The sequence below is a fragment of the Ceratotherium simum genome, unplaced genomic scaffold, assembly GCF_057802395.1.
Source record: "Ceratotherium simum simum isolate JZ-2026a unplaced genomic scaffold, ASM5780239v1 HiC_scaffold_43, whole genome shotgun sequence".
Classification (NCBI taxonomy): domain Eukaryota; kingdom Metazoa; phylum Chordata; class Mammalia; order Perissodactyla; family Rhinocerotidae; genus Ceratotherium; species Ceratotherium simum.
In genome coordinates, this window is record NW_028261259.1 from 3,658,742 (window position 1) to 3,667,408 (window position 8,667).

The 8,667-nt window shown below is 51.8% G+C and overlaps 1 long non-coding RNA gene across 1 annotated transcript; it reads right to left on the minus strand.

Annotated features, from left to right (window-relative positions):
* Nucleotides 1–5,555: 5,555 nt before the first annotated feature.
* Nucleotides 5,556–8,075, minus strand: LOC147911426 (uncharacterized). Its single transcript, XR_015551206.1, has 2 exons — nucleotides 6,054–8,075; nucleotides 5,556–5,908 (listed from the first exon to the last, which is right to left on the minus strand). It is a non-coding gene; the product is annotated as an uncharacterized LOC147911426 (long non-coding RNA).
* Nucleotides 8,076–8,667: the final 592 nt, after the last annotated feature.

The following is an 8,667-nucleotide window of genomic DNA, read 5'->3' on the forward strand; positions in this document are numbered from 1 at the left end:
TCACGCCCTCAACAGACCGACAGACTGCAGGGCCTGGTGCTGGGTCTGGATTTGGGGGTGCGGGACTTACGGCTGCAGAGCCATCTCCTCTCCTTCATCCAGGGGCCCTGGCTGGGAGGGAGTGAAGGTGCAGAGAGACCGCTGGGCTTGGGCGGGTGGGGGCCCATGGGGCAGGGTGGGCAGAGGTCCAATCTCCATGCCCACCCATTCCCCACAGCCCTGAGCACCCCTTTCCCTCCTCACCTGATCTGCTGTGCACACAGCGGCCCCAGACACTGCAAACAGGGAGAATCCACCCCTAATTACTTGCTGTCCATCATGTTACCAGTCCCTGGTGACCCGTCACTTCCCAGGTGGCCTCCAGAAATGTAAAGAGTGGAGGGAGCTGTGAAGGCCGATTCTGTGACTGGGAGGAGCCTCCCTGCATCGTCGGTCACTTCACCTGGCAGGAACCCGAGTCTCTTCTCCCCAGATGCACGCACCTATCTCTCTGAGTTGCAACCCGGAGCGTCCCAGGATTGCTGACTTTCACCCGAGAGGAGCCGATGGCCTGGCTCCCAGGCCTGGCAGGCGCGAGGGGTCTGGCTGGGACAGGGCCCAGGAATCTGGGGGAGATTCTTGCGAGCTGGAGAGCAAAGTGTGCTCAGGGGCCTGGGAGCTTCTAATCAAGCTCTGGAAAAGTCCTCCAGGCCCCAGGGCGGAGGCAGAGCCGGCTCCCAGAACGGGTGGGCGTTCCAATGGCAGCCGGGGTCACAGAGCTTCACTCAAGGGACGTCTCCGAGGGCGTCCCTCATCCAACCTGGGGCTCAGTGAGGTGTGGGCTTGTTCCCAGTCCAGGCCTAGTGCCTCTGGAAGGCAGGAAAGGAGGGAGGAAGGATGTGGGAGGAGGGAGAGGGAAGAAAGCACTTCCCTGGGTCTTTATGAGGCACCAGGCCACCAGGCTCCACCACCTTCTGGTTCACAGTGGTGCCTGAGGTGTAGGACCACCCTTCCTGGGCTGACAGTTACTCAGGAAGCCTTGGGTTCTCTGGGAAGACAACTGGCCTGGGAATGAGACCATCTGGGGTGGAGTTCAAGCTCAGTCATCACCATCCCTGTGGCCTCTTGACCTTCAGGTGAAGCCCCAGGTGAGCTCCAGGTGAGCCCTGCACAGGGTCCCCACCCGCAACTGTCTGTCCTCTGCACATCCCACGCTCTGCCCCGGGTGACGTGGCCAGAGGAGGGCCTGACAGCTCTCGCCGGTGAGGAGGCCTGCCCCCGAGTCTCAAGGTTACCATGGAAACAAACAGAAAGGGGACAGGGCTGAGCTCCTCCTCCCTGGCAGCTTGGAGACCACCACGAAGGCAGTGGCCCGTGTGTGCCGACATGTCCACTGGCAAAGGGCAGAGAGCTGCCACTTGTCACCCAGAGGGACAGGGCCCTGGGCTCCCACGACTGTCGAGCATGTTCTGGACGCTTCAGTGCTGCTGATGGGGAGAGCTTCTGGGGGGAGGTGTCAGACCGTGGACGTGTTGAAGGTCAGGGGTGTGAAATTACTGCACACGGATAAACCCTGGACACAGTTGCCGAGAAGGCTCTTTATGTTGGCAAATGTGCTTTGAGGTCATGAGTCAGGGTTTTATAGGCCATTTCTTAGCTGGGCCCCAGGAGGGCTGACGGCTTTGCAGAAAGGCGGCGTCATGTTTAATGAAAGACAGATGCTATCATCACCCGCCGCACTGTCGTTCTGGTGACAGGCCTGTGGCAGCCCCTGTGGACGTGGCCCCGGGTGGTACCTACAGGCAGAGCCTGGGGTCTGGCCTGGAGTGAGGATCCCTGGACAGTGCTCATGAAGTTTGTACCTCCCTCTGATGTTCCTGCTGTCAAGTCACCGCAGCGAGAGCATCCCTGGGGCCCCTGGTGTCTGGTGTGGCCCTGACACAGGCCGGCCTTGCAAGATTGGCTGTTCCTCAACAGGACCTGGAAGGGCATCTGTCCCAGGCCCTGGTCGTCCCTCCTCCCTCCTGTCTCCACAGGCGTCTGCAGGAACATCCTTGTCCAAATCCCATTCTCCTCGTCCATTCTTATCTTTTGTTTTTTCTCAGCCCCATAATCTGGGCCTGACATTTAGGGACGAAGGCTGTACGTTCTGCTCTCTGCGGCTCACGCTGATCACGGCTCAAATCTGCCCCAGTCCTGCTTCGTTGCAACAGAATTATTTTTAATAAACAAATTTATTTCTCAATCTGGGAGAAATCACTGCATTTGGCCAAAACAGACATGATTTATGTTTTTAAGATCAGCTCTGCTCTGCTCAAAAAATGTTTAAAGGAAAGATGGGCAGAGACATCTGGGCTCTTAGGGTGAGACTCCAGGGAGAAGGCGGGGATGAGAGCCAACCCAGGACCAGAGGGTGGTTTCTGAGCGGGTCACAGGGCGATGAGTCAAGGAGCAGAGATGCGATGAGTCAAAGCCACAGCCTGAAAATCTAGCCAGGCATCAGCTGCTGTGGTGCTGCTGGAGCCCGGCCCAAGGGGAGCAGGGGTCGGGGGTCAGGGGTCAGGGGTGCAGAGGGGTCAGGGGTGAGGGGGTGAGGGGGCAGGGGGGCAGAGGGGCAGGGGGTGGGGCTGCGTCTGTCTGTCAGGTGTGAGTCAGTGTCCTGTACGGAAGCCAGTGCCCAGGGCACCAGCAGGCCTGGCTTCTTCCCTGAGTCCTGGCCAGCAGGTGTGGGCAGGTGAATGAAGCTATGGGGACACTCCTGTCCTCTTCGTCTGGGTGGGAGAAGCACAGAGGAGTCTGTTCAGGCCAGGAGAGAGCTGCTTCAGCATTCTGGTTAGTTCCGTTTTTTTCCAGCACCCCGTGAGTCACACGGTCAGCACGGCATGGACCGCCTCTGACATCCTGCTCTGATCCTCCCAGACCACCCCCCTACCAGCCTGGTGACGTCTCCCGGCCCCTCTGAACAGGGCCTGCTCCAGGCTGTTGCCCCACAGATATGTCTTACCATGGTCCTTGTGGGTGCCATCCAGAGTGGTCTGTATTTTCTCAGTAGAGCCAGGGAGAGGGCCCTGGACAGGCTGTGGGGACCCCAAGTCCTCTGTTAGAAAGTGACTTGGCCAAGCCCTCAGGGGACCCAAGAGTGCCCCATCTTCTGCCTCAGAGATGGGGCACTGTTCTCCTTGACACCTCCTGGAACAGGCAGTTTCTCCTCTCCTGGTTCTGTCCTCTTCTCTCTCCTTGTCTCAGATCACGCCCTCCAGCTGCATGTCCTGGGTGTCAGAGATCTGGACACAGGCCAGGGCTGGGCTGGCATTCCCTGGGGAACACTTCCGGTGAAAGGGAGCTGTGAGTGTGCGTGCGTGTGTGTGTGTGCATGTGCGCACATGTATGTCACTTATAAGCATGCCTAAGCCAGCAGTGGCACACAACACACACACGTGCTCATTCTGAGGGTGGACCCAGTCCCCCTCACTATGCCCAGCGTTTCCCACCGCCTTGACTGTGTCTGCCAGCTTCAGACAAGTGCAGTCAACCGTCAAGAAGAAGAGAGCGCTTGGGTCCCATAGCTGCTCCTTAGGGGACCAGGATGCAGGCAGTTGGAGCAGAGGCTCCGCACGCATGTTCCAGGAGCGCCCGAGTGTGGCCAGCCTGGCTGCTCCCCACTCAGGAGCCACATGGCCGGACCAAGTCCTTGAGCGGCTCCAGTCACGGCATCGCGTCTGTATGGGGGGCAAGCACCCCCACGAAGCTCGTGTCCTGGCCCTGAGTCCCGGCTGTGGCGTGGCCAGCAGAGCCAGCAGCATCCCCCTCATCTCCTCCCACCGCGTCACCCTGTCAGCTCACCAGGACCATCAGACAACCCCATGGGGTCTACAGGTCACAGTACTGTCAACCCTTTGTTGGAGACGGGGAAGCTGACCCTCTGAGGTCGGGGATGGCGGAGGTGGCTCTGCATCCAGGCCTCCCGTGGGCCCCATGTGTTCATTTCAAGCTGGACCCTGATGGCTGCCCCACACCAAAAACGGAGAGGAATCCCCACTTCCGGGAGGTGGTCAGAAGGGGAGGTGGTGCAGGTGAAGCACGGCAGGAGCGTGTGCTCGATGCACGGTGGCTGCTGTGACAAGATTTACTGTCTTAACAACAGTGTGTCCGGGTTCTGGGGCCCTGCCGCCCCATCCACAGGAAATGAGTGTGCAGGTGAGAGCTCCAGCCCTTAGACCGTCACCTGAACACTGAGCCCCCCAGGACCGACCTGCACCCGCTTTCCTGTCCCGGCAATGTCCCTGGCTGGGCTCCCCGTCAATTCCCTGCTTACCCCCGCCCTCCCGTGCTGGAGCTCTCCACCTCCTCTCAGCTCCAAACCCAGGACCACAGCCCTTCCCCCTGCACTTGGTGGGGAAATACTGCTGCCAGGATCCTTCTGGCTCCTGTCTGCCCCTCTCTGGAGACGCACTGGGCGTGCCAGGGGCGGAGGCTGGAGGGGAGCTTGTTAATGCTGAGTGAAACGCAGTCGGATCACAACGCTCCTAGCACAACACTCCTCGGTGCCCCAGCTCCTGCTGCCTGCAGAGTGAGGACCACCCTCCTTCCGTGGCACAAGGGGGCCCCCCAACTTCCCTCAGGGGTAACCTCCTCTGTCCTGACCCTCAGCCATCTCCCTGTCACCTGGCATCTGTTAGCATGACTATCTCTGCTGAGCTGTGAGGCAGAGACCAGACTGCTCAGTGGTGTGTCCTTGGATCCTGGGCCCACTCTGACCAGTGGGCATGGTGTCAGGCTGACACTGAATGACTGGTGGGCGTGGTGTCAGGCTGACACTGAACGACTGGCGGGTTGGTGGGGATGAGGGGGAAGAAAAGGAGGTTGGCTTTGTTTTTCCCTAAGGACATAGAAAGAAGGAGGGGAGGTGGCTTCTGGGCAGGAGCAGACAGCTGTGCTGAGACGGGACTCTGAAAACAGAATAGGCTCCAGCTGTCCTCTCCTCCGCTCTCCTGTGGTAGCCGGCCCCAACCCTCGTCTAGTGCACCAGTGGCTATTTAGGGGTTCCATTCACTATGCTGCCCTCATGTCCTCTGGAAGATGGTAATCTATTCAAGTCCCCTGCAGTGAAGCTATCTCGACCTTTGAAACAGATGAAACGTACACTTTTTCCAAATGTGACTCAAAGGATGTGAGGTTCGCGCACAAGGCAGTTCTAAAAGTGGACAGGTAATTGCTGGTTCTGCTTCCTGTAATGATTTTGTAAGATCACGCCACACTGCCTCCCCCACGGAGAACAACTAGAAAATCTGTACATAACGCAACCAGGAGCCGCTTGACGGCATTGGGGAGTGAACAGCAGCAGACAGATTGCGGGGGAGTGGTTTGAAGTGAATTCCTGTGGCTTCCAGTCTGGGGCCATGTGCAGTCAGAGCAGGGCATGAGAGGCAGTGGCTCTTGGAAAACCACAGTCTTCACAGCCCAAGAACAAGAAAAATGAAACTGGGGGGCTGTGGTTGTTACCGAACCATGTGGGCTTGTTACCGAACCAAGTGGGCTCGCCTCCTGGTGAGTTAAATAAGACTATACCAGTGGAAGTTGTCTCACAAAGTAAACTGTATTTGCAGCAAATAGGAGGCCGTGAGGAATCATTTCCAAAGTCATGGCGTCCCAGAACTAAGGGAAGCAGGAACTTTTATTTCAGTTGGGGAATAATATTCAAAAGGGAGAGGTGGGTATTCACTTGCACAGGCTCAGTTGGAGAACATGCTTCCACATAATGAGGCCTAAGCTCCTCCTGGAGAGATCTTTGCATTAAAAATAAAGCAAAGGTCATGGGCATAGCTCTTGTGATGTGGCTTGTTCAGTTTCAGGATGGCTGGTGGTTACATCTCCCTTGAGTGCCTCATTTGGTCAGTTTCAGGATGGCTGGTGGTTACATCTCCTTAACCTACAACTTGGAAAAACAGTTAATTGCTTCCAAACCCACCTTTGAGTTTCTCCTGGCACCTAGTCCCGGACATAGTCACTGAAGAGGGAGGGGGATTGCAGGAGGGGAAGAAATGTGCAGGGGAAACTTCAGACTCTGCCCCCACCTTTCTGACGGACTGAACCACCCGTGCGCAAGCCACCCGCTAACAACAGAAGATCTGAACTGAGGCTGGAGCTGCAGCCAGGAGCCAGTTTGCGGTTCAAGACCAGCTGAGATCACTACCTGCTGAACCAAGAGACACAGTCATTGGTGGAAAATAACAGAATCCAGAATTTCCACCACACCACATTCATAATGTCCAGGACACAGTGCAAAATCACCCAACATCCAAAAATCAAGTAAATGGGACACATTATGAAGAGAAAAGAGGATCAACTGAGATAGATCCCAAGATGACCCAGGTGTTGGAACTGGCAGATAAGGATTTTTCTTCATGTGCCATAAAGCTCGGTTATTAGGAGCATAAACCGTCTATATTATGTCTTCTTGATAATGGATCCTTTTGGATTTCACAACGACCTCCTTTATTCCCGGTCATATTCACTGCGCCTGAAATCTGCTTTGTCTAGTATTAGTATATCTTCTCCAGCTTTCTTTCAACTAGTGTTAGCATGGCATGTTTTTTCAATCTCTTTATTTTTAATTTATTTGTGTTTTTATATTTAAAGTGGGTTTGGGGTAGGCAGCATATAGTTGAGTTTGCTTTCTTATTCAATCTGACAAATTATGCCTTTTAAATGGGGTTTTTAGACCACTGTCATCTAATGTTACTGCTGATAATAGTTAGATTTCAATCTAACCTGCGATTTGTTTCTTATTTGACCAATCTGTTTTTTGTTTGCTTTTTCCTCTTAGACTGCTTTTTTTTGGATAATTTAAGTATTTTTTATGATTCCATTTAATCAGCTTTTTTGGCTTATTCTGGATAAGTCTTTGCTGTGTGTGTGCGTGTGTGTGCATGCCTTAGGGTTTACAGTACACATCTTTAACTTATCACAGTTTATCTTCCAATAATATCAGACCACTTCATGACGCCTGCGCAACCTCACAACAGTACTCTCCCACCCACACTGCAGCCTCCGTGTCCATGTTGTCACACGTTTTATTCGACATGTTACATACCCCACAGAAAGAGCTCTGTATCCCTTTCTTCACATAAGGTTTCCATATTGTGTCATTTTCCTTCAGCATCTCTCAGCGCTGATCCGCTGGTGACCGTGAATTATCTCAGCTCTTGTGTGTCTGAGAAAGTTGATATTTTATCTTATTTGTACCCTTTGCTGCCAGGCATAGAATCATAAATTAGCAGCTTTTTTCCTCAATACTCTGAAGACCTTGCTCCACTCTGCTCTGGCCTCAGTTCCAGTAAGAGATCTGCCTTCATTCTAACCTTTGTTCCTCTGCACTCAGCAGGTCTTTTTATCTCCTGTCTGATTTCATGGTTATCTTGTTATCAGCCTATTTAAGCAATTTAATTATGACGTGCCTTCTTCATACTTCTTAGACTTGGGGTTCATTAAGTATCTTGGATATGTGGGTTTATAGTTTTTTTTTTTAATAAAATATGGAAAATTTTCAGTCATTATTTCCTCAAATTGTTTTTTCTGTTTTATTCTCTTTCTCTTTCTGGGACTCTGATTACATATATTTTAGGCCATTTGAAGTTGTCCTGCAGTTAACTTTCTGTTCATTTTCTTTGGTCTATTTTCTCTCTGTATTTTATTTTGAATGGTTTCTATGATATGTCTTCAAGTTCATTAATCTTTTGACTGATTTGTTCTTAATCTCATCTAGTAAGTTTTTCATTACACATGTTTAATTGCAGACATTTCATCTCTAAAAGTTTTTGGGTCTTTTTCATATCTTCCATATTTCTACTTAACATCATCAGCCTTTTCTTTTTTTTAATGAAGTATTGACATACAATTTTATGATAGTTTCAGGTGCACAACATAGTGATTTGACATTTATATACATTATAAAGTGATCACCATGATAAATCTAGTTCCATCTGTCACCATACAAAGTTATGACAATATTGTTGACTTTGTTCCCCATGACGTAATCCCATCCCCATGACTTATTCATTTTATGACTGGAAGTTTGTACCTCTTATCCCCTCACCTATTTCACCCACCCCCGACCCCCTACATTGTCAGTCTTGTCTCTAACTTCTTGAACATGTGGAATATGATGACAGTAATAACATCCCATCTTTGTCTATGAATTACGTCATCTGTGCTATTTGTGGTCAGTATCAATTGAGTGATTTGTCTCCTCATTGCACGATGTGTTTTCCTGCTTTTTTGCATACCAGGTAATTTTTGGTTGGCTGGTAGACATTGAGTATTTTTCCTTGTTGGAACCTGGATAGTTTGTACTCCTAAAAATATTCTTGAGCTGTTTCCTGGGACAGAGTTGTGTTACTTTGAAACAATTGGAAACATTCAGGCTGATTCTAAGCTTTGTTAGGTGGGATCTGAGTAACCTTTAGTCCAAGGCTGACTGTGTTCCACCACTGAGGCCACTCTGAATACTGGACACAATCTCCTGTGAGTTATGGGGCTTTCCTAAGCCATGTGTGGACTGGTTGAACCAAAACCATTCCTGTCTGTGTGAGCTCCAAGAATTATTTCCTCTAATTTTTTGGTGTTTGATTCTGTAGTGTTGGGTAGTTTCCTTACATGGGTGCACTGGTCATTACTCAGTGGAAGATG